Source organism: Mauremys reevesii, linkage group 1, assembly GCF_016161935.1.
Source record: "Mauremys reevesii isolate NIE-2019 linkage group 1, ASM1616193v1, whole genome shotgun sequence".
Taxonomy (NCBI): domain Eukaryota; kingdom Metazoa; phylum Chordata; order Testudines; family Geoemydidae; genus Mauremys; species Mauremys reevesii.
This window is the reverse complement of record NC_052623.1, coordinates 100,774,115-100,801,164: the sequence shown is the minus strand read 5'-3', so window position 1 is coordinate 100,801,164 and position 27,050 is coordinate 100,774,115. Positions and strand designations below refer to the sequence as shown.

The following is a 27,050-nucleotide window of genomic DNA, read 5'->3' as shown; positions in this document are numbered from 1 at the left end:
CTATTACTGTCTTTATCTACCAAACTTGTAATCCCATAAAAAAATCAGGCTAGCCTGACAGGATCTATTTTCCATAAATCCATGTTGACTAGCATTTTACTCTCATTTAATTCTTTATCAACTGAGACTGGTATTGGCCGATCCATTACCTTTCCCAGGATTGATGAGAGACTGACAGATCAAGAATATGGACAAATTGGAGAAAGTCCAGAGGAGAGCAACAAAAATGATTAAAGGTCTAGAAAACATCACTTATGAAGAAAGATTGAAAAACTTGTGTTTGTTTATTCTGGAGAGTAGAACACTGAGGGCTGAAATGATAACAGTTTTTAAGTATGTAAAATGTTGTTACAAGGAGGAGGCTAAAAAATTGTTCTCCTTAACCAATGAGGATAGGACAAGAAGCAATGGGCTTAAATTGCAGCAAGGGAAGGTTAGGTTGGGCATTAGGAACTATCGGGGTAGTTAAGCACAGAACAAATTGCCTGGGAAGCTGTGGAATCTCTATTACTGGAGGATTTTAAAAACAGGTTAGACAAACACCTGACCTACACTTCTATGATACTATTACCTATAATTACCTGAATCATTCCATTTACCCTTTTTAGATATTGGCACAACATTAGCTTCCTTCCAGTCTTTTGGAACTTCCCCAGTGTTCCAAGACTCATTGAAAATCAGCCTCAACAGTCCAATGAGCTCCTTAGCCAGCTCTTTTAAAACTCTTGGATGCAAATTATCTGGAGCTGCTGGTTATTTATATGAAAATTAATATTTTCTTGTGAGAAGAAAGCTTTTGTTGCTCCCAAAACAGTCATGAATTCAGTACATCCAGCATCTTAGGACTATAAAAAATTGCTATCTATAGTTTTGTAATTCAAGCTGAGAGACTACCAGATATTTACTGGGACAAAAGCAATCTGAAACTTTGATCTTATAAGTCAGTGCACAGAAGGGAGTGCAAGGTTGTTGTTCTCCAGCAAAAATGTGGACATAGGCTATATTTAGCCATAAGTAAGTATAAGCACTATGTTTTGTTCTCTACACTAAGAAGGAATACGTCTCAAGCCTCTTGCACAACCACTCCCTAGGACTCAAGTGTGTGAAAGAAAAATGGGTGGAGTCTGGCATGTCGGAGGAGACATGGACTTATGTCTCGTCCTCAATATCCAACTATCACTTACTTGCTGTACTACCCAGGAGTAACTTGGTGACCATCCAACAGTCCTCTCTCTAATGCTCATTTGTCCTTGTAACGGTCCTCTCTTGGGGAGCATGGCCCACTGGTCATCCCCTGCCAAGGGGATTGTGGGGAGGCGAGCCCGGGCTCTCCCACTCCACCGGGCTCCAATCCGTGGCCCTTTGGGCTACCAGTAACCAAGGCTGCTTAAGACTGTCCTCCCTGGGACTCTTCCTCTCATCTACCTCCCCTCCCACTCCCAGGGTCAGCTTAGTCCAAGGCTTTCCCCAGTGTGGAAACCCAAACCACAATAAATAAAGGGGGTTACAAATATCCAAGTTCCACAGGATACTTCCCTCTCAGGTTGTCTCAGGGGAGGGTCCTCCCTTCCCTCGCAGCTGTGTCAGAGTCATGGGCTTCCCTCTGTTCTGCTGAAGCAGTTGGCAGCAGGTGGGCACCTCCAGCTCTGCCACCCAAATGAGCTAATTCCCTGCCTTTTAATTCCTCCAGCAAATGGAGCATTTGCTTTGGGTGTTGCGGGGTTGGGCCGGCTGAGCCAAAAATAAATGCTTAACCCCTTGTTACCCAATCTGGGTTTGTACACCCCATCACAGTCCTGCTGGTAGGTTGTTGGGTTTTTTTTCTTTTTAATATGGTAACCTTAAACAATGCAATACAGACATCCCTCACAAGCCTACCTTCCCCTCTTTTCTTTATGTTACACTTGAAATCAACTATACTTCATAGTTCTAATACCAAAAGAATGGTGTATTTGAGCTCTAGTGAAATATAGCTCTGTAATGACATCACAGCTATAAAACACAGCTATTTTTGTAACTACTAGGTAGGGGCCACGTCTGTAAAATAAATACACACAGTATGCTTGATATTAGTAATCATTATCAATAGCATGATGCATTCGTATTTTAAGTGCATTCATCTCTGTATGGACAGTCCATACCAAATATATACTTCATAACTCTTTCAAATTCCTATACTGACTTAGTTTCAATCATTTTCATTTCTCCAAATATTTTGATCACATTGATTTTGATTTCATTATTTGATTAAAGTACATTTTTCATAAAGAAGTCAATATTGTTTTAGTGAAGTAGATCACATGATTATTTCTTAAGTTTATATTCGTAGACCTATTGACTTTCCTAGGATTAATTTAGATTTAAAAGATGGCTGCAAACCAAAACATATATAAATACTCCTCAAAACATTGTGGCGATTCAAAATTCAGATCACTCTGCATGTAGGGCCAACTGTAATCTAGAAAAAAATTTCACATTTTATGCTTCTCTTTTTCCAGAAAGCAAAGGTGAACTTGAAAGATATCAGCTTGAAGTGCCACTTGAAGAACAAAATACATATGAATTGATTTTTTTCTTCACTGCGAAGTTACAGTTAAGAAGCTAACATCACATCACGTTCACCCAATGGTCTTGCATTACATCAATCACTTTCAAAGTGGCCAAGGTATATTTCTAAACACACTGTATTCAAGTTGGGAGATTGAGGGAACCTGTTAAGAAAAACATCTGGGCAACATTCTTAGAATGGAATCAGTTTCTATTATCATTGATCAGAAGAACGCCAAACTTTAGCTTATGATCACTTAATATGTCACAAACTCATCATCCCATGTGTCAGGTACTAACCATGCCTTCCCTGGATCAAATATGTATCTTTCCTTACAGGAGGAACTTGACTTTGCATAAACACATACACATATATGGTAGATATAGAAAACAATAATGTGATCAGTATTCAAGATGGATTTTTTTTTAATCACTGAAACAGATATATGAACAAAGTTGATAAGTACATCCAAACAGCAATTTAGTTCATCAGCATTTTTCAGACTGCATTAGAGTACCATAATGATAGCCATCAATTCTTACATTCAAGGACAGTGAATGATTCATAGCATATACATATTATATAATGAAAAGTGTTTCCTGTAGTGTAACATAAAAATACCTGGGACTACTACAAGTAGAACAAAAGTGAAAGTTATGTTCGGCAAATATTTTAAATAAACATCTTACCTGTCAGTTTGAATAAATCCCAAGAGAGAGCCCACGTTCCCAGCATTCACACATAAGATGATGGATTAGCAGATCAGAGGAAATAGATCAAAAAGGAAACAGAAGAAAAAGAAATAAAATCAGTTGTGAACATAATAAATAAATAAACTAGCTCTCATACACTACTGTTCATTAAGTAGATTTCAAAGCACTTGGTCCCAATTCATAAAGTAAACTACCCTCTCACACTATATAATTTACCATGGCATTTGCACTATTTTCTATATTCAAGGGAAGTGTTGATTTTTAGGGGTGACCTGTTAAAGCAGATCTGGAATTTTACTATCACTTTTCAGAAAAGTGAGGCACAGGGTATAGAAGAGGTAATGTTGGTATGGGTTTTCTTTTATTAATTTAAATTGTAATTTATGGTTTGCGTTTTCTTCAGGCTCCCAGTTGCCCCTCCCCACTTCTTAAGGAGAAGCTCCACTTTCTGCTGCGGGCTATTTCATGTAATCAGTAAAGGTCATGACCAGCAGCAGGATAGCAGAAGCTATTTCCCGAAAAAGCTCTAGGTATTGCTGCTTCTAAAATCAGCGGTAGACTTACAAGTATCTGGAGGAGGGGCACACCCCTATATCTCGTTGCCAGAAAGGGGTATCCAATAAGTGGGGGAGGAGCACGTCTATCCCGAAGAACAGAGAGAAAGCTGGCAAAGCAGTGGCAAACGTTTAGGAGGTAAGATTAATACTGTTTGGATATGGGTCTGCAACAATCCAAAACCCCAGAACAATGATTGTTGAGGGAGATGGGCAGTGCATGTTAACAGTGGAAAGGGGCAGAGTCAGTCATCCTGGAGGCAAAGAGAGTATTTCTTGGAGAAAGACAGAGGGAAGTCAAGGTCAGCCAGAAAGAATGAATTCTATGAAGTCTATGAATTCTTTCCTGCTCCTCTTGCACAGCAATATATCTGCATGCAGCCCACTGGTCTCTATTCTCCTCATAGATTTTAAAGGTCAGAAGAGATTATTCTGACCATCCTGCCTTATCTCAGACAAACACAAATCACAGAATTTCACCAAGCAAGTCCTATATTAAGCCCATAGCTAACCTGGTGATACTTTGCTTCACCTCCACAAGGGAACCTGATCTGACAGGGAAACAAATCCCACCATAGTTTGATACTTCTCCTACAGATGGGGAGTCTCAGGTGCATATTACAATGTTAATTTTCTTTTTGAAACAGATGAAAGTTTGTGTAGCATCCTGACACAGACTAACTGAACAATGAAGTTGGTGTTTCCAGCTCATCCTTAAAATTTACAGCTTTCCAAAGAAATAATAGGTATTTCTTTCTCATGATATACAAAATCCCCAACTTCAGAATTGTTCCTTTAGTTGACACTCCTTTCAAACATATTTCTAATGCATTCTGGAGTTCTGCTTCATAAGGCCATGTTAGTTTGTTGCTCACTAGAATAAGGTATACCTATGGTGAATTCTATAATATGGTTCAACATTTTGGGAAGAGAGCAGTATTTTTAAACATTTTTTTTGCAATGTTATCTTTCTGCACTATGCTCAAGGAACGTATTGGAGGAGGAAACAGTAAGCAGTTCTGGTCACCTCTCAAAAATGGGATGCAAACTCCAAAGACTGGCAATGAAAATAAATAAAGGCTTGTAAGACTTTCTAATAAAGAGAAGAGATTGAAAACATTAGTGTCTAGTCTACACTTAAAACTTAGATCCAACCTGCCTAGAGCACTCATACAGTATAGTTGGAGGTGATTTACATGATGGAGGCTGTGTATGAGCAGATCAGGAGCGGTTGCTCTCACAGCAAAGCAGTGTAAAAGGCACCCCAGGTTGGAGAATTGAGGGGACACAGCTGTTCATCAGTCCAAATTGTATCCTGGGTAACTTCACAGTATTACAATAACCAACCTCGAAATGTGACACAGGGAGGCAATGCTCACAAAAGTGCTATGACTGACTGGGGAGGGATAACAAACGGTCTTTACACCGTAGGAGAAATGCCCTTGAGTCATTCATCTTTAAAGAGATCTGTGACTAATCAGGCAACAGAGAAGCCCCTGATTTACTATAACACATTCCAACTACAAAGATTTCCTGTTCTCAACCCACCCTGGGTTTACACTGCATAACAGAGGGCAATGTTCCCAGATGTATTATTCATCAAAGTATATTTAAGCTATCTTGTTTGCTAGAATTCATCTAAACAAAGCAACTATAATCAATTTAGTAGACTATTCTATATAGATAGACAGACATAGACATAATTATTAAATACAAATAAAACTACATTTAGCATGTTGACAATAAAATAAAAATACGCTAAATGAATCAAATGCCTTATTTGTATAATGCCATTTCTAACTATAGTAAAACATTTCGGGTAGGCAGAATATCATTACCCAATTAGACCTTTGTACCAAAATTAAACCTTTCTACCAGATTGTATACACCTACTTTTACAAAATGTTCTAATTCCAGAAAGCCAGCTCCACGTTCACATGGATCATTCATGTATCACAAGAGCCATAATCAATGTCTGCCCTGAATAGGAAAATAAATTTATATATTGCCCTTTAGATATTATCTCTGTTGTTTTTGAGAAGGTGCACTAAGATTGGCGCAGCTATTACTGTTTAAACCTGCCTTACTGAAAGACTGGGAAGGTTACTTGCTGGGGCACTCACCCCACCATATGCATCTCACCCACGTGCAGGGGAAGCAGCCACAATGGCCTTGGCCCCTGTCCCTATATTCCCTCTCTGAGTAACCCTCTGTTGGCTGCTGCCACCTCCCCACTCATGCATCCATGCATGGCCTGCAGGGGAACAACTCCTGAATTTCTCTACTCAGGGGTTATTCTGCCTACACCCTAATGTCTGGGTACTAGGATATCCACAATGCAATGCTAGTCTGGCAGCCAGCTACTGACTGCACATGGAGCCTTGCACACCAGGCCACTGCTTGCTTTTGAGGGATCCAGAAAAAAGAATCTCTCCAACACCCAATTCTTATACAGAGGAGGTCCTAACCTCCTGTCCAAGGGAAACCTTAAAGACCATCCTTGAAGTCCCTGGAAAGGAACTTTCTGCTTTTACCACAGTCAGTGGTTTCAGCCTCTGGGAAAGTCCCCAACTCTCCCTCACTTCTCCTTCCTAACCTGATCCCAGCTTAGGAGCGGGGAGGAGAGAGGGAGCTAGAGGGCAGCATGGTCAGGGTATTCAACCATCCTCCCTCTCCAGAGCACACGCCTACACTCCCTGCCCAAAGAAATCCCCCCCATAAGGTCATAGAGTCGCCAACTTTCTAATTGCACAAAACCGAACAGGCACTGCCCCCACAGGCACCACCCCCGCAGTTCCCATTAGTTGTGGTTCCTGGCCAATGGGATCTGTTTCGCTTGCACTCGGGGTGCGGGCAGAACATGGAGCCTCCCTGGCCGCCCATGTGTCCAGGGGCTGCAGGGACCTGGCGGCTGCTTCTGGGTGCCTGACTGGACTTTTAACGGCCTGGTTGGCAGTGCAGACTGGAGCCGCCAGGGTCCCTTTTCAACAAGGCATTCTGGTCGAAAACTGGATGCCTGGCAACCCTATAAGGTTACTGTGCATATACCATATGGCCGCCAACATCTCAATGATTCCAGCACCTGGGAAAGTCTCTGTCTCTCCCCAAGTTCTCTGTCATGCTCCTCAGAGCTCTGGGGTAGAAGTGGGGGTTTCAACTACTCTGTCCCTACACAGGATCCATTCAGCCACTCCCAGCTAAAGAAAATCTCTGCTGGGGGTAAAAACACTCACATTCACTTCCATCCTCCTCCACTTCTGCCTTGGGCCAGTTGGGTACATGTCTCCTTTGCAAGGGAAAAGCTCTGGACTCAGCCCCTGGGCTGCCTGCCAGCTGTGTGTGCTCTCCACTACTTCCCTGGCCGCTTCTGCAGCAACCCTAGGCTTGTAAGACTTTCTAATAAAGAGAAGAGATTGAAAACATTAGTGTCTAGTCTACACTAGCCTGTCCTGACTGAGACCACACTGGTCACCCTAAGGACACCCAACCCTGCAGGGAATGGGGGAGGGCACAGCCTCATGTCAACGCAGCAATCTCCTCTGCTGCCTGCCTCCTTGCAGCAGCTTTTCTTCCCAGAGCAGAACAGTGCCCTCAGTGAGAGAAGTATTTATAAGCCCTCACCTTGGGAGGCAGGTGCCAACAGGCTTATGCTGTACTCTTCTGTCCAACCAATCAGCCACAGAGCCACCTCCTCCTTAAGCCCATAAGGAAAAGAGGGGGACACAGTCCTTAAAGACACCAAGGTTTCGCTGGCTCACACAAAGACTTCCCCCCATCTGTGAGACTGTAGGGGTGAGGGGTGGCATTTTGTTCAACTGCACTGGTTAATATTAAATGTAATGTACCAACTGGGAGTCAAATACAACTCCTCTATCTCCCTCCTTGACTAAGGCTCCAACAGACTAAAGCAGGGGTGGCTAACCTGGTACATTGCCAAAGAACCACAGTGATATGTAATGATTATATATCACTGTGGTTCTTTGGCAATGTACCATATGTATATATATGCATACACATAATCATTATATAATTTGTAATGTAAAGGCACAGACATTTCCTTTATAATCCATTGTTTCGACCATGCTATCACCACCTCTGCAATACTATTTGTGCCTCAGCTTCACCTCTGCTGAAATCCTCCATCTGTGACTATCCCCACTTACCTTTCCCTATGCCGGGGTTCCCAAACTTGGTTCGCTGCTTGTTCAGGGTAAGCTCGCTTGCCTCTATGGTTCTTAATTTTTCACTCTTCTGCTATTATTTAACTCTATATTCGTGTTATTTATTTAAATCTGTAGAGGGTTTTGGGTACCCAATGTTCATGTAAGCAGTAATAATAACTGGATTATACTATATTATTGATTTAAGAACAAAGAACGTGCAAAGGTTAGACTTGTTTCAACCAATGGCCAAAACAGACAGCAGAGGAAAATGTCCAGATCAAGAAAACCTGAAAGCCCTAGTGGATTACAAATGTCTATTCAGTCCTACCACAGAGCTGGATCAAACCCCAAGTCCCTTTGGTGCACAGATCTTCAACTTTGTACACAAACCAAGGAAGAGCCATCTCCCTTACCCCATGCAAATGGAACTCTGAAATTCAGGAACTGCTCAAGAGTAAACGAGAAATCTAAATTAACTTCCTTCTCTGGAAGGTTCCACTGGGTTTTGTCTTCTCTGTATATGTTTTAGGCCACTCGGATCTGAAGTTAATGATTCTGAAGCACATGCTTAAGTTCTTTCTATGCTTTAAGCTCTTCAGAGCAGGGTCTGCCCTTAGTTGATGGGTGTCTTGTACTGGGCCAAGCACACTGCTGGCACTTAATACACCATATCAATGTAAATAAAATAATCTTACCACCCTATCTAACAATATTTCAGTTTTATAAAAAGCTTGGAATATTATCTTTGTATGTTTTTTATTTGTGAGCTTGCATATTTTCAATGGGAATACAATGCAAAAATCAAGAGGAAAATAAGCCTTTTAAAGTGATTAAAAGTTAAAACCTAAGAACTAGTTACTTTTCCAACTAAAAATTCATTAGCTAAGGACTAGACTTTTTTAAATGACTCATATAAAGCTGTGATATATTGCTGTGTTATATTACAAATATGCAAGATCGCATATAGGTTTTCTGTTATAAAACTACTCACTTCAGCATGCACTACTCCAATTCACCTGACATTATTTGATTTTGAACAGTGATTTATTTTCCATTAATACCATAGACAGGTTTCAGTGTACAATTATAATATGTATGCCAAGCTATTAAAATCCCACATCCAAATTAGTGCTGCTCCACACTATTCATTGGGTACCTATTATTGTGCAGACAGTATGCTTTTGAACCTGAGTGCCTAAATCAAACACTTTGTTCTCCTCTTCAGCACATCCATTTAATGGCTACTGGGGCTGACAGTAACTATTCAGGGAAATTATTTTGGCAATTCACACTTTTTGTGAGTTGTGAACCTCACAGGGAAGTAAAGATTGTTGGTTTTTTTTTTTCTTGTTTCCAGGTCAAACTTGCTTCCTGTTTGAGGCATACATCAGTAGTAAGAGACAGATACAGGCAAGAATGAACTAGTAAATGTACAACAGGGAACTACCTGCACGAGTAGGAAGATGGACTAGATGACCTAATAGATCTTTTCCATTTCATTTCTATTATATCTTCTCTAACAAGTAGTAGTTTGGTTTTGGTTTTTGTTGCCTGTGAAAAGTTACCTAAAATCTGCAGATGGTTGAAGTTTTTGGCCGAGTTTGATACGTACATGCACTGATTGTCGGAGTCCTGGGTGCATGGGAGCCCAGTAATGAGCGAGTGTTGAGAGAATATGGAATCAGTCAGTGCTACACTCGGCTGATGCAGCAACTCATGGTGTTGGACGTCATCAGGTGGTTGAAGGACATCTACATAGAACACATCATTGACATTGGCAATACCAGGAGGGATGAGCTGGGGTGCCAGTGAGAAGCACAGCTGGGAAAGTATCTGAAATAGTTTCCTCATGAATTGTATTTTCTAAATGGACAACCTATCCTAAATTCTCAATTACTGAGGTAAAATCTTCACTCTTTCATGAGTGATGTACCCAAATACTTTGATGCTAATATCTAAACTGTGTTTTTAAATTCATTCATCTAAATTTGGGTTATTGCTGATTATGTACTACATGTAACTTATGACTTTAAAAACAAAGTTTGTAATTGTGGATAATCTAAGAACTATACTCAGGTGTACAGACACTCTCTTCTTAAACTATGTACTACATATTTTAACATTAGCTTTAATAAAATTTTTAAATCTGTACCTCAACAGTGTCTATTTTTTGTTCTGTCTCACCCAATGTGGAGATAGCAGCTTTTAATTAGTTAGTTAGTTTTGTTGTTGCTATTGCTACTTTTGTCATCTATCAGTTTGGGTAGACTTTCTGAGATACTATGGGTTTGAAAGTAATCATGAGGAGTTATGGCCATCTCTTCATGATATGGGGAATTTGATTTTATCTGTCTTTGTTTTAGATGCTCTCAGCACTCTGTTATTTTGCCCACCCCTTTTTACTGATGTCAGCCCCTCCAGCTTCCTGCAGGTTCGCTCACTGACTTCCTCTCAGCAACATACACAATGTCCCTCACTCCCCCAGCTGACCTGCTTCTCAACTGCCAGATAGGCAGGTGAAGCCACATAGCTACCAATGGTCTCACCTTGATAGGCTCAACTGTGAATTTTTAACAACTGCCTTGAAGAACTGGAGGTGGCCTTAGCAAATATCCTGGGATGATGGCATCTGATAGGTTCCACAATCTCTACTCCTGGTTTCCAGAGGTGCTCCTCATTCATAACCTGGGGCTGCAGGGGACCTTCACATCAGGATCTGTCCTTTACCCTCATCCAACACCAAAGCTCCTTTAACTGGAGATGTTCGAGCTGCCACATTAGTTTTTCAGGAAGGAGCAGAGCAGCTTGTGCTGTAACATTTTTCACAGGACAGGTGAGATAAACAGGAGTGAGAAGCAGAGGGCCCAGCTGCAGGATAAGGAGCTTGGAGGCCGAGGTTCTTTTAAGGTGCAGTGAGGGCAATGAATGCAGAGCAATACTGCCAAATATAGGAGGGAAAATTATGGGGTTTGTAGGCAGAAGAATTGATTTATTTGGATTGTGCGAAGAATCGATTGATTTGGACAACAGAAATTATTTAGGTGCAGAATTGATTTAACTGGGTTAATGGTCTAAACAGTAGGTTCAAATCCTAGCAAAATTGATTCATAGTTGCATTATTCCAAGATTCATAAATTGAGTCCCATGCAATTTCACTCAGATACCAAAGCCAGAAAGGACGATTGTGATCATCTTGTCTGACTTCATATATAAACACGGGCCATAGAACTTTCCCCCAAATAATTCTGAGAGCATATCTTTTTGAAAAACTTCCAATCTTGATTTTAAAATTGTCAATGATGAAGAATCCACCACAACCCTTGATAAATTGTTGCAATGATTAATTATTCGCTCCATTAAAAATTTACACCTTATTAGTAGTCTGAATTTTTCTAGCTTCAACTTCTAGCCATTGGATCATATTATACTTTATCTGCTAGACTGCAGAGACCCTTTTTGATATTTGTTCTGCATGTAGATGTTTATAGGCTGTAACAAGTCAAATCTATTAGTTTAACAAAGAGAAAGTTAATCTTAAGACCTGTCCTCTTCATTGAGCTCTTTGGGTCTAACATTATAAGACATGTTTTCCAATCCTTTCATCATTCTTGTGGCTCTTCTCAGACATATATCCAATGTGTCAACATTCTTCTTGAATTGTGGACACTGGAACTGGACACAGTATTCTAGCAGTGTTCACACCAGTTCCAAATACAGGAGGAAAACCAACCTCTTTACTCAAGATTCCCCCATTTATGCATCCCAGGATAGCATTAGCTCTTTGAGCCACAGAGTCACACTGGGAGCTCACATTCAATTGATTATCCACCACAACCCCCAAAACTTTTTCAAGGTCACTGTTTCCAGGATAGAATCCCCATTCTATGAGTGTGGCCTGTATCTTTGTTCCTAGATGGGAAGAGCAGGGAAACAGTAATAGTAGCAAGGTGCATACAAACAAAGCCTACAAAACGTAAGGCTCCAATCCTGCACACTGATTCGTATGTGCAGATGCCTTGTGCCTGCTAAAAGACCCCGCAATGAAGTCAAAGGTCCACCTGAACAGATCAACATACAGGATTGTGGCCCAAGTTTGCCCAGGCAGTAGATGCAAAGACTGAAGATATCCATCTTCTTTCCATATTATACACCTGCACATCATTAGCTGATGCTGCAGCATGAAGCTACTTCTAAAGAGGAAAGAGAACAGGAAACATTGGTTCCAGACAGAAACAGCAACTGGCTGGCACCCAGCAGGTGTACTTCCCACTAGTTTTTAAGGGCACACATTCTAAAAATATCAATGAACATTCTTTTAATTGCATTACATATCCGGGCACTATGCTAGATGCTGAACTACAATGCTGATGGTGGCCTCCATTATAATGGTAGTCTATTTTACAGCATATTAAACTATCAAATCATTCACTGCCTACAGTGCTAAAGAGATACTGACAGGTTATAAATCATATTTTAAAAAATATTTTTCCTTACACATGTTACTAATGATTTTTTTTAAATTGTAAACACCTGAAAGAATTTTAAAAATCTAATTTACTCCTCACTATTTATGCTGTATTTTTATATTTTTAATTGTCCAAGACTGGATAATGAAAACAGACTAGTCAATATCAGCTTCTAGTTGGCTTTCCCTTTCAGGTTTTCAGGCAGTGGCCCAATGCTGTGATATTTAGATGGAAATCCTACAGGCAATGTTTATTGGTTTTTAAAAGATTTTTTTTAAATCAGGAATTGTGTTTTAAATTCACAGAAAGATTCTGATTCATTTTTTTAAAATGGTAAAAACTGTTGAGTTTGGTTTTATTTTTTTTTCTAAAATGTAAATGTGGGGGCAGGGATGGACTAAGCATGTCCCTTTAATAGCTGCTTATATTCCTCCATACGAGATTTGTAACAACTCACCATTTTATTATGGGAGTTCAGTCAAGGTTACATATTACTGTGTATTTAAATAATTCAAATGAAACATCTGCAGACACCAGCACCTTCTCTACAGACTCCTCTGAAATGAGGAAGAATCAAGTTTGTGCTGATTTTTGGAGGGTAGGGGCAGCTTCAGCTTTGAAAATTTAGAAGTGTTGAGTAAGCCTCCGAGAACTGAATCATAAGGAGATTCCTAGGCCTCAATCCTGCATTGCACAGTGCGCAAGAACGACACTTTGCTTTTGTGGAGTCTCACTGATTTCAATGTGCTCCACACAGGTGCAGAAGTCTGTCTATGTGCAACTAAAAAGCTGGGCCCTGTCTGTGAATGAGCTGAATTGCTCATTCCTTAAGAAAGCATAGACCAGTTGTACTGCAATGCAATATGGAAACAGTAGCTCAGCCTTGGGATGCTGGTTGTGCCTCTCTCTTGAGGCTTCTCTTCTCCTCCTGCTGAGTAATATAACACATTTTTAACAAGCTCTAGAAGTAACGGTGTTCCATGCTCCTTAGTGCAAGGCACTAAAAGATGTTTTTAAAAAAATTACAGATGTTTAAAATACTGTTGCTTTTTATTTATTTAGGGGGTTACTTGGTGGGAGCTGAGATTTCTTTTTTTCATTTTTTTTTAAATTCTCCAGAAAAGTGAAGCCTACAACAAAAAGTGACACATTCAGGCCACAAACTTGCAAAAAATTCTGCACAGGAACTCAGCTGGACTACTCACATGAGTAACATTAAGCACATACAGAAAGGTTTGACGAATACAGTGATATGGACCAGATTCTGCTTGTGACTACAATGAAAATTTGACCCATAATCTCCTGACTTCCACTAAACCTAGTTATGGGTAGCATTTTGCTCATGTATTGAAATGTTCTGCTTATTATAATAAACTTATTTTTAGTAAAAACAAAGTTATTTTAATTGTAATACATTTTAAATAACATTTTATTTTAGGAAAAACAAATTATGGAGATCATTTGGAATGCTCAAATGCCCAAAATCTAATTACTGTATCTCTGCAGATTTACATAATTTTACTTACTTATGATTTGCAAAAAATTGTTACAGAGAGAAACTAGATTTTTTATCTAAGGCAGATGGAAGTTAAAAAAATACCAGCTAAAAACAATATAGAAAAACCTGATGGAAAGCAACAAGGAAAAGCCACAGAGATTCAGGAACAATAATTTCTCCTAAAAAAAAAATCATGACCCTAAAATAAAGTTCAGCTCCTCCAATGCAACCTTAACTTCCTAATAAAAGTAGTAAAGTGCCCTTTGATTGTACTGTGAAAGTTCTTGTACTAGCAGTGTAAATCAAAAGCACTAGACAATTTTCTCCACTACTATTATTAGATTACTTTTTACAAGCAAAATAAAATAAGAAAAATGAGCTACCTGCAGATAAGATGGAAAGAACCATTAATGGGCCAGGGACACTGAAGTACTAACAGGCCAAATTCTCTATCCAGGACAATTTATTTCTTAAAGTGCCTCATTTAACTTTCACATAAAAAGCCTGTCTCCCAATTTCTAATTTATAAGACAAAAGAAAGGAAATATTTTGTAAGGAGTTATTTAGTAGAGCAAGAAACTCAGGAGGCTAGAGTTTAAATTTAAGTTCTTTCCTGAAGAGCCCTGTGTTGCTTTGCACTTCGAGACTGAAATTCCTCCCTCTGCACTTCCTCTGGTTAATAAATATGTAAATATGTTTTGGTGGCAAAAGTATATAGTGGGGAATTAAGACCCTTGGAGAGAGGTGGAGAAGCATGCTACACAGTAGCCATGCTACACTAATAACTTCCAATCTCAATGGGTGTCGTCTGCTGCAGAATGTATTTTGATAGAAACCTACAAAAACGGTATGTGCACTCATGGCTTCACTTTTAATGTCCCAGCATAGATCAAAAAGAAGGATTCACCTAAGCCAATGAGGGAGAAAACTAATTTCATGGTAAAATAATTCTAAAATATATTTAAGGTGCACTAGCAAGAGACGTCCTTTAGAATGAATCTGCATTACAAAACATATAAGGGAATTGAAGAATATACTCTGTTCTCCAGCTGCTAAAGAAACTGTTATTCTTTATCACTTTCTTACTATTTTATGTAAACAATTTCCTGAAAAAATAAACTTTTCCTCTCCTATTTTATGGTACTTGTTAGAAAAGACATATTGGAAAAATGTATTGCTTTTATAAGCCAGTATTTTTTTTCCTCTTCTAGGACATAGATAAATAAGATGAAAAGGGAAGTAATTGAAATTATTTAATGGCTTTTCTTGAACTAAAAAGGATTTTTAATATGTGCATCAGAACATATCACCAGAAGAGAAGTTGTTATTTAGATTAAAAGTATCATTATGATTAAGATTTTATATATACAAAAGCTAGGAACATGAAAGAGAAGGCTGCCAAAGCAATTGTACCTCCTCTTTCTTGCACTTTCAGGACCAGCAGCACCAAAACTGGGGACAAAATTTCAGCTCCCACTAAAGCACCTAAATGAAGTGGCCAGGTCTTCAAAATTGCTCCAACACTGCAGCAACGTGACCACTTTGTCCAGGTAACTAAATGGGAGCTTAGGACTTTTGAAAATCTGACTACCTGTTGCTTAAATGGGAACTGAGCGCTTGAAAATATTACCCATAATGTATAGACTATTACTATATTCCCAGATAAAACAATATCAAACTGGAAGTAAGGTTATGTACATATTAGTAATAAGAGTAAAAACATTAGAAGGATATAGTAATTATCACAAAAGAAAGCATTAGAAACTCAGGAAATTCAAAGTTAAGTTTAAATGGAAAGAAATCTAAACATGTTAAAGTATGGAAAGGCACAGTTAAGGCACCCAAACAACTCCCGCTGTAGTGATGCCATGCAATAACCATACTGTTATGATTCATCCATAAGTGTTTGTAGTCCCAGATTGCACTAACCTGATATTTAAAGGTGTTTGTTTTTTTTTAAAGACTAGACACTTTTTTTCATTTTCATCCCTCATAGTTTCACTACTGTTCGAGTAGTAAGGTCATTAAGCCCAACCTTTGGACAGTTGGGGACAACTTAAATATGGCCTATTTCAATTATTATTTTTTCATATCTTTACCACTTTGGTTATATTTCATACAATGTGTCTGAGTTAATTCATTTAGGAACCATATCTCAGATTTAACATTCAATTAACCATTTGGGGATGAGGAAGGTTTGCAATTAATTTCCTAAATATAAAAAACAAATAAATGACAGTGAGCGTTCACAAACTGAAAGGTATGTTTATTTCAGCGTGTAAATCAAATGGTCAAACAATTGAGAGATTAAAATGGTGTCACAATTAAACAAACACATACTCCTCTATTAATAAATTTTCACATGTATATGAGAAATAAATCATCCCAACATCCACACCAGCACAGTATAAGCCCTGTGGCCATAAGCTCCGGAGAGGAAACAGCTCTCTACCCACTATATTGATGAAAAGGGAAAAGTGCTGCCATAGAGACCTTCATTTGCATAGGCTACCTACCCACAATTCCTCTACTGACATTTGGGAAGGCATCATAACTACATGTGACTTGGACTTTGATGGGTAGCAGGCTCCCCGGGAGACCAGAGTTCTTAACTTTTGGCCAAGAGCTCATTTCCAAGCACCCAGGACTATGATCAAAGGTCCTTGGAGCTCTTGGCTTCTCAGAAATCACAGTTTCTGCAACAGATGACACAGAAGGGAGACAGCAACAGCTGAGTAGACTCAGGTAAGCCCATGGTTACTTAGCACCTTAATAAAACTGAATCACTAACATAGGTTAAAGTGTGTGTGTTTGGGGTGGGGGGTGTCAGGCGAGAGAAACTTGAACTTTTGCTATTCCCTGATCCAACCTATGTGCCTAACTGAGTGGATGGGTTAGGTTGTGTGGTTAAGGGACATTCTCACTGGTGGATAGGAAGGAGTTCAATTGATTAGTGCCAATGCAACTGGAAGGCAGGGATGTTTTACTTTAGGGGGGGGATACATTCTGTTCCTGTGTTTTTCCAAGTTTATGACTGTATTCCCTTTCCCCAAATAAAGATTTCCTTGTGTTTACACTGTCTCAGGGTGCTTGCAAATGGGGAAGTTCGGCCCATTAAGGACACCCATGGAGGGTGTGCTTAGTTTTCCTAGTTTGCTGAGTGGGGACTCAAGCTGGTTCAGTTATTTGTCAAGAGGGACCTAGATATATTGAACCCATGCTTTTTGCTTCTGTTAACCACCTGGCAGAAAGGTTACAAAAATGACCCATGGAGGACAATTAATTTCAACAATAGATGAAGCAGTATCTTTGTGCCTCTTCTGTAACTAATAGTATAGAACTAGCAGCTAACAGCAGAGTTTCTACGGGAAATTAGTCTGAGAGGAGAGTGATGATTTTGTGTTCTGTTCTGGAGGTAGGTTTTTCTTTTTTTTTTTTAGTAATTTGTTCCAGGTGTGTGGCTTGATTTGGTGCTTCCTTATATCCCTTAATAATGGTGTGGTGCTGACCAGGGGCGGCTCTAGAAATCGGGCTGCCCCAAGCAGCGCGGAGCGCTGCGCCGCCCTTCCCCGGTCCCGCGGCGGGTCCCCTCTTCCCGCGGCTCCGGTTGAGCTCCTGCCGGCATGCCTGCGGCAGGTCCACCGGAGCCCGGGACAAGCGGACCTGCCGCAGTCATGCCTGCGGGAGCTCAACCGGAGCCGCGGGAAGACGGGACCCGCCGCAGTCATGCCAGCGGCAGGTCCGCGCGGCCCGGGCTCCCGTGGACCAGCCGCAGGCATGCCGGCGGGAGCTCCACCGGAGCCAAATGCCGCCCCCCCGGGAAACGGCCGCCCCAAGCGCCTGCTTGGCGCGCTGGTGTCTAGAGCTGCCCCGGTGCTGACTTAGTTTGGCTAGGTTTGAAAGCCAGTCACTAGCAAACATTGGTATTAGTAAACAGCTAGTAACTAACTATTGTGGGGGTCAATAGGTAGGAGTTTAGGGAGAGGTTTTCCGCCCCCGTCACAGGGTAGGTGGTCTTTGTGGATAGACTGAGCCCAGCTCCCCTGGACTGGTGCAGGTGAGCCTAATCCAGGTAAATAGAGGGCTGGGCTACACCTGGGCCTATAAAGGGCTGCTAGGAGGCAGCTCTGGGGAAGGAAGGTCTGAGACAGGCTGATCCCTGGAGGGAAGTACTGAGACAGGCTGAGCTCTGGGCCACAAAGGCTACAATGGAGTGGAACTAACTCCTATGGTGAGTCCCTGGAGCCAGGGGCTCAAGGAAGTGACTCTGCACTATGGCTCCAAGAGGGAAGAGAGCTGGAGGAGGCAAGGATGCTGCCAGGATCTGGAGAGCCAGAGACCCCTGAGAGGGGTGTCCCTGAAGCCTGGGATCCAGGTACTGATTTAAGATTGCCTTCTGTTTGTTTTTAACCTTTGTTATAACGTTAAACCTTATAAGGTTGTTGTTATAACCTTTGCTATAAGGGGGAGGGATAGCTCAGTAATTTGAGCATGGGCCTGCTAAACCCAGGATTGTGAGTTCAATCCTTGAGGGGGCCACTTAGGGATCTGGGGCAAAATCAGTACTTGGTCCTTCTAGTGAAGGCAGGGGGTTGGACTCGATGAACCTTCAGGGTCCCTTCCAGTTCTAGGAGATAGGTATATCTCCATTATCTTTCTCTTTAAAATAAACCTCCTTAATTGGGACAGGATGAGGCAGCAAATGCTTGGAGCCAGGGTGCAGTGGCAGCACCCAATGACACCCCCACCCCCTTTCTTTTTTTCTGGGAATAAGGTTTAGGAAGAGAGGATGATTACTGAGGCAGCACTAGAAGTGACCCGGGGAGGAAAGGAGATGAAAAAGATAATTGGATGCAGAAACTGCAGGATGTACAGCATCCTTGACTGGGTATCTGATGGAAGCTACTTATGCATGAAATGTCACCTAATAGAGCTAATGACAGAGAAGATATTAGGATTAGAGATGTAGCTGCAGATAATGTTGAAATTCAGATGGGGATTTGAAGGTATAATGCAGACAAGGAAAGAGAAGAACTCAACATGAGCAGATGCCCATTGAATGAAAGGACCTGGACTTTCTGGCAGACTGCCAGAAGAGAAGGGTGATGTATGGAAGAATGTGACCACTAGGACAAGGCAGGGTCAGAGACCACCTAGTGGTGATTAAACCAAGTGGAACAACAGGTTTTCTGCATTGGGGAATGATCATAGAAGATTAGGGTTGGAAGAGACCTCAAGAGATCATCTAGTCCAAGAAACAGAGATGAGAAGAAACAGGCAGGTGAGGGAGGGGAGAGGAAGAAAAGAAGGGAAGCCAGTTTCTACAGAAGAGAGGAAGAGATCATGGAAACAGAAAGCTACCAGAGCCTAAAGAAAAACAAGGAGGATGTATTCATACCAACAGAAAGAAGAAACAGGTCTATGTGACAGAGGAGTACATATTCATAAGAATCGAGAAACCTGTCAGATCAGATCCAGAGAACAGAAGAGTATGCAGTCTGTCAAGAGCAAGGATCTGAGATGTGCACATGGAGGCTGAAATGGATCCTGATGGGAGTGGGAAAAATCCATTGATTGTGCTGCATGTTGGGATGAATGACATTGCTAGATTCCCACTGGCATGGATCAAGCATGACTTTGCTAGGCTGGATAAGATACTTAAAGAAGTGAAGATTTTCAGTGGAATACTTCTAATCCCTAGAAAAGGTGGGAGAAGGTGTGACAAGATAATGAAGATCAGGAGATGGCTCAAGGATTGGTGCTATGAGGAAAGTTTTTTGGGATGATCAACCACTGGGAAGTATTCACAGAAAGAAGACTCTTCTTGACCGATGGACTCCCTTCGAGTACCTGGGGTATTCACCTTTTGGCATCCAGGCTCGCACAAATGATAAGGGCTTTAAACTAGGATATGAGGGAAGAATGTTGAGAGGTCTTATGAAATCTCCATGCCTGGCTACAAAACACAAAAGAAGAAAAATCAGCTAAATGAAGATATAGTAAGGGATCACAAGGCAAGAGTATGGACAGCAAGGAAAAAAGAAAATACAAACACTTATTGTAGTGGTAGTCAGGTAGGTGTTTATAGGTGTTACAGCTAGTGAAAGAACTATACCTAATCTGGGTAGAAAACTGGGTGAGGTCCGAAGGAAACAACTGAGATGCTTGTATACAAATGCAAGGAGTCTGGGCAATAAAACACAGGAACTGGAACTACTGGTGAAGGATGTCAAACCAGCTATTATAGGGATTACAGAAACATGGTGGAATAGCACTCATGGCTGGAATACAGATATTGACGGATATGTGCTATTTAGGAGATAGGAATAAAGGTAAAGGTGACAGGGTAACGCTGTACATCAATAAAGGAGTACACTGTAGAGAAATAAAAAGTGATGGTATGGACAAAACAGAACCTGTTTGGGTCAAAATCACTTTGGTGAAGGATTGTATAAGTTGTTCTATTTGGATATAGACCCCCAGGATCAGACTTGGATATGGACCGAGATCTCATTAACATTATGAGAGAGAGAAATACTTAACTTCACGGATATAGATTGTATGCAGTATAATTGTAGCCTTGTCTCTCTAATATCCTGGGACTGATGTGATGGGTGAGATAATATCTTTTGTTGGATCACCTTCTGTTGGTGAGAGAGAGACATGTTTCAAGGCAACAGAAGTTGGTCCAATAAAAGATATCACCTCACACACCTTGTCTCTCGGATATAGATTGGTGAATAAATGCTTACTGGTAGGAGCCAGTTATTCCTAGATGTGATAGATGAGTTTTCTTCATCAAATTGTCACTGAATCAACGAGAGGGGATGCAATTTTAGACTTTATTTTTGTAAGAGGCAAGGACATCATAGAAGAGTTGGTCATCATGAGTTGGATTCAGTCATCATGAATTAATTCCGATTAAATTAAGTGGAAGAATAATCAAAACGAGCTCATCAACTGATTTTTTTTATTTCTAAAGGGCAGATGACTTTGGGAAAATAAGGGAATTAGAGAAGTCAATTGGACTGAAGTGCTCAAGACCTAAATGTAGAGAAGGCTTGGAATTTTTTTAACTCAACTATCTAAAAACCTATCTGAAATTTGTATCGAAAGCAAGAAAAAAAAAACTAGTAGAGAAAGGGTCCAGACCAACTGGATGAATAACAACCTCAAAAATATCAGGAGTAAGCAAAGAACCTGTAAGGAATGGAAAAGGGGATTTATCAACAAAAAAAAGCTGCATTGTGGAGGTTAGAAAAATGGAAGAATAAAGTGAGAATTGCTAAAAGTCAAGCTGAATTATCTTTTGCTAAGGATATTAAAATACAAGGGTTTTTAGCTTATAAATAGAAAGAGAATAAGGAAAGATAAATTTGACCTGCTCTGCAGTGGATGGGAAGGAGATTAAAGATAATATAGATATGGCTCAGAAAATAAATTAATAGTTTGCCTCGGTTTTCAGTAAGGATGATAACATGGAACATGTGTATGAAGGCCATGCAACTAATGGAAATAAATCTCTACAAAACAGAAATCACCACATCTAAGGGGGAAGAGAAACATAAAGAGTTCAAATGAGGAGGACCAGATAACTTCCATCCCAGAATACTGAAAGAACTGGCACATGACATTGCCAGTCTGGTAGCAAGGATTTTTAATAGATCTATCTATTCTGGGGTAGTGTCATAAGACTGGACAATAGCTAATATTGTACGTGTTATTTAAGAAAGGGGAAAAAAGTGATTTGGGCAATTAGACTTATTATTCTGACTTCAGTAATATACAAGGTTTTAGAACAAATTGTGAAGGAAAGAATAATTAATTTCATGGAGGGAAATGGTCAAGGGGATGTAACACAATATGGATTTACCAAATGTAGATCATGCCAGACTATCCTGATTTCCTTCTTTAAGAAAATAACTTATTTTTTTTTAGATAAGGTAAGTGCAGTGGATCTAGTGTACTTGGACTTCAGTAAAGTATTTGACACATGGGAACACATTAGTAAAATTAGGGAAGCTGGGGATCAGTACAAGAACTGGAAGATGGATAAAGAACTAGCTAAAGGGGAGTTGGCAACAGATTGTGCTGAAAGGTGAATTATTGGATTGGAGGGAGGTTACTAGTGGAGTTCCTCAAGGATTGGTCTTGGGACCAGTCTTATTCAATTATTTTATTAATGATGTTGCCATAAAAACTAGAAGCGCTAATAAAATTTGTTGATGATACAAAGTTGGAATGCATGATCAATACAGAGGAGGATCAGAATATTACACAGGAAGATCTGGATGACCTTGAAGAATAGAGTGGCAGAAATGGGATGAAATTCAATAGTACAAAGCACAAGGTCACACATTTAAGTTCCCAACTTGTAGTAGACCCTATCAGTAGGAAGTGACAAAGGACGAGAGAGACCTGGGTGTGTGACTTTGAGTCACCAATGTGATGCAGCCATGGAAAAGGTTCAACAATCTTCAGTAGAGAGAGAGAAGTATTAATGCCATTGTACAAGACATTGGTAAGAGCTCATTTTGAAAACTTGGCACAATTCTAGTCACCCATGTTCAAGAAAAATGAATTTAAACAGGAACAGGTGCAGAGAAGAGCTATTAAGATGACCAGGGGAATGGAGGGCCTATCTAATGAAAGGCAATTGGAAAAGCTTGACTCTAGCAAAAAGAAGGCTGAGAGGGGATATGATTATTCTCTATAAATACATTAGGGGGATAAATACCAAGGAAAGTGAAGAGCTATAAGAACAATGTTGGTGGCCTGTGATATACAGGAGGTGAGACTAGATGATCTCGTGTTCCTTTCTGGCCTTAAACTCTGACAATCACCATTCTTTAGAAGCAAGCAAGAAACTAGACCAGGTTGCTCAACATCCCTTCCCTTATACTTCTCGATTAAGTCACTGTGTTTCATAGCATCCCTTAATTTCAAAGCTACTTTAGATTGAGAAGAGAACCTACCAAAGTATACTGTGCAACATGATTTTCTAAACTATAAATTAAGCAAATCGTTTCAAAAGTACTGAATCAATTCTGCATATTGAGCTTGTTTTGTAGATCTCATTTTGATTAAAGGAACAATCCAAGGCTATACAAGTTTGGTTTAGCTGTTGTGGAGTTAAACTTGTGTTAAATACTGTTGTGACCAGAAATTTATTTACTTCCTACCAGAAATCAGAAATGGCTCAATGCAGAAATTAACACCCCCACCCCCACATCTCTGGGCTCAAATCAAGAATGGAAATTTTTGAACCACATTTCTCAAAGTAATGAGTAGGGCCCTACCAAATTCACAGCCATGAAAAACGTGTCATGGACCATGATATCTGGTCTCTCTCCTTGAAATCTGGTCTTTTGTGTGCCCTTACTCTATACTATACATTTTCATGGGGGAGACCAGCATTTCTCAAACTGGGGGTTCTCACCCAAAAGGGAGTTGCTGGAGGGTTGCAAGGTTATTGTAAGAGGGTCGTAGTATTGCCACCATTACTTCTTCGCTGCCTTCAGAGCTGGGTGGCCAGAGAGTGGCAGCTGTTGGCTGGGTGCCCAGTTCTGAAAGCAGCATCCCGCCAGCAATACCATACCATACCACAGCATACCATAGCATTCCACCCTTATTTCTGTGCTGCTGCCTTCAGAGCTGGGCAGCGAGAGAGGGGCAGCTGCTGACTGAGGGCCCAGCTCTGAAGGCAGCAGCGCAGAAGTAAGGATTGAAATACCATACCATGCCATCCTTACCTCTGCACTGCTGCTGGTGACGGCTCAATCTTCAGAGCTGGGTTCCCGGCCAACAGATGCCGCTCTTTGGCACCCAACTATGAAGGCAGCGCTGCCATCAGCAGCAGCACAGAAGTAAGTGTAGCAGCACTGCAACCCCCGCCTACAATAACCTTGCGCCCCCCTCCTCCCCCGCACAACTCCTTTTTGGTCAGGACCCCTACAATTACAACACCGGGCCTCTGGGAAAGATCCTGACCAAGGGAAGGGTCAGACACCATCTTGTTGTAGGTGAGAGAGGCTGTTTTGAACAAAAGACTTGAACCAAAACTTGCTAGAAGTCAAGTTTTAGACTTTTAGAAGATTGTTTTCAGTTTTACATGCTTGTATCTATTTTTAACTTTATCGCTTGTATTTGAATTCACTTTAAATCCTATCTTCTTTTGTAAATAAACTTGTTTTATTTAATAATCTAAACCCACCCAGTGCTGTGTTTAAACTGAACTGTTTGGTAACTCCAGATAAAGTAGTGAACTGCTGAATATTGACTCTGTACAAGAGCAATGAACCATTAATATCTGCACTGTCTAGGAGATGCTTGGACAGTGCAGGATACACATTTTGGGAAAATTCAGAACTGGGGGTCTGTTGGGGTCACCTTCCACGTGGTAACCAAGGCTGGTGGAAGTCCAAGTGTGACTGGTGTGTTGCTGACAGGCTGCTGGGATCAGAGCTGTTGGACCAGGGCTGCAGCTATACCCAGACACTCATGGTGTGACCTGCTGGAACTAGGTGCTGGGGGTGCTGCTGCACCTCCTGGCTTGAAGTGGTTTCCATCATATTCAGGATTTACAATTTGGTTCACTGGCTCTCAGCACCCGCACTATACAAATTGCTCCAGCAACCCTGGACCTGCATCCTGTTAGGCTATTTGTGAGCAGACCAGTTTGGAGCTACAACACCAAAGCATTGTGAGGCACCCAAGGTTATTGGGTAGGTGGTGACAACTCCTCACTGATGTGGACTGCACCGCAGAATGTGACACCATAGAAATCTTATGATGTGCATAGGCAACAGAAAGTGACTCAGCCTACATTTTACCTTACTTGAGACTGCATTATGACATACGCTGCAACCAAACAAACTTTCATTGAATTTTTGACACAGTGATCAATGCTAGCTCTCTAATCGACTTCAGTGGTTACTATGAAGCCATATAGCTGAGGTCAACTTTACTTGTGTTTCACTGCAATGAAATGCAATAATCTCTGTTCTCAATATTCCCCATCTAGCCACAGGCAACTTTCATGTTTTTGTTTGTTTCTAGTAGAAAGGGGAAAGAACAAAACAATCAAGCATTATTAGCTCACTGGGTTTTTCCTGTCTCTGGGATTTCTCACACAGTAATATACCTCTGTCTCAGGAACTGTCTCAAGTTGTGAATGTTCTCCCCCTTCATATTATCTGCTTCTTACAAACACAGTCCTTGTTTGTTTCATCAGTATACATGGCAGCCCCTGTTTTTGTTAATAACATACTTGTTCCTACAGAATATATACGATAACAGTAATATGATCAGGGAATTTCAAATCCCAAAATGCAATTCAAAAAGCATAGGTTTCCGCAGAACATCATTCTTATAGCAAGTCAAAAAAAGAGTTAGCAACTGAATAAATGCTTCAAGTAAACACAAGAGATTGGAAAAGCAAAAGCAGGGCTAATGATGCTTCAACAGAAGATGTACTTACGAGTAAAACCTTTGTCCATTTCCAGTTGTGCTGTATGCTTTTGAGCACTTGGCACTAATTTTTATCTTTGCATATTATTTTAGGATAAATATTTCAACAAGAAAGTAGGCATATAGACTAGAGCCATTCATTTTTCAGACCAGAATTCTAGCTACAAAAGGCAGCATAGTTCAATGCACTACAAGGTTACCTAAGCACTAGTCTCAGTTATGACACTCACTTAACATGAGGCCCTGGGCAATCACTTAGCCTCATTTCACAGATGTGAGGTTATTACTTATGTACCTCACAAGATTAATATGTTAATGTTTGTAAAAATCTTTGAACATGAACTGGTATGTACAGTGGTTACCATTTAAAAAAAAATCAACATTTGCCAAGAATCACTCTCTCTCCCTTCTAAGATAGTACCACCTGACTCGGAATGTGCTGGGACCCTGGGTATCCCCAGAAAAAAGGAGGCTTTAGCCTCCTTATTCTGCTGTGTAATGTGTTTATACACAATATATTATTCAGTCACTAGATGTCTGTGTGCTGTATAGAGTTCCAGATCCAGGTGGCCCCTCATTTTGTGCTGGATAGAGTTCCAGTTCCAGGTGAACCCTGGAAAATGAGGTGACAAGGCTGGAACTCAAGCTGTGTGGAAACTATAGTGGAGTTCTTTAATAAATGCCTCCTGTTTACGAAGGCCTATGATTTCATAGATCATGACAGCTACAACATACCCCCATAGGATTTTTTTTTTTTTTGCGATGAATCTCTATGCCAGGGTCTATCCAAGCAAAAGACAGCAGTGTCTGTGAGCAGAATTTAGGTCAATATGTCCTAACTGGATTCTTAAAATTTTGTACCTAAAGCCTTAGATTCCCCAACTGAAAACTGTTGTTTAACCCTTTATGAGGTTTTTTATGCTGTGTTTTTATAGAGCAAATTCTACCCATGGATGTATGCTTGTCAGGAGCCTCCAAAGACAAAATTTGCCTCTTAAGTGAAGAGTGAAGTTTTGACTAATTAATGTCAAAATTAGTATTATGGACGATTTTTGAAAGATCAAGAGCAATTCAAAATGCCTGAATACACTTTTATATATTTCACCAAAATATATTTTACATTCTACATCAGTGGCATCAAATGATATTTCCAGGGCTAAATTAACACAGCCAACACTCTGCTATATGAGTAGACTACTTATTGATCAAATCAAGCAGAGGGTGAACTTAAGCTGTTTTATCTGCCTACCAGTGAACGTTTTTGCTGGCTAGAAATGTCCCTAAAGAGAAACCGAAATGCTTTGAATCAATACTATCCAATCCAATTTTTTCTCTTGGTTATCAAGGATTGTTCTGTAATTAAGAAGCAATTCCATTAAACTATCCAGAGCACTACATTGTGATCATCAGGGACTAAGATGGTTGTGCTGCTCAAATACTGTTTGCACTTTGTCCATTAAGTTTATTTAGTTCACACTTGACTAATAGAATTCTAGACAGATTGACAGAAGGTTTACTGTAGTTAGCAAATAATGCAAATTTTATTAATCATTTTTAATATGCATGTTTTTAAAAATTTAAATTGGTTTAAACTTGATGAAGTGCTGAAGAATCCAAATCTTTTTGACCATTTATCTGG

At 40.4% G+C, this 27,050-nt stretch overlaps 1 protein-coding gene across 2 annotated transcripts in view; it reads right to left on the bottom strand.

Annotated features, from left to right (window-relative positions):
- HS6ST3 (heparan sulfate 6-O-sulfotransferase 3) overlaps positions 1-27,050 on the bottom strand; it is a 517,000-nt gene that overhangs the window by 237,453 nt on the left and 252,497 nt on the right. Inside the window, exon 5 of one of the 2 annotated variants that reach the window (XR_005588097.1) lies at positions 3,022-3,237. The exons of the other annotated variant lie outside the window; for it this stretch is intronic. The gene's annotated coding sequence lies outside the window, so the exon portion shown is untranslated. Of the gene's footprint in view, positions 1-3,021; positions 3,238-27,050 lie in introns of those variants that run through there. 2 annotated transcript variants of the gene reach the window in all.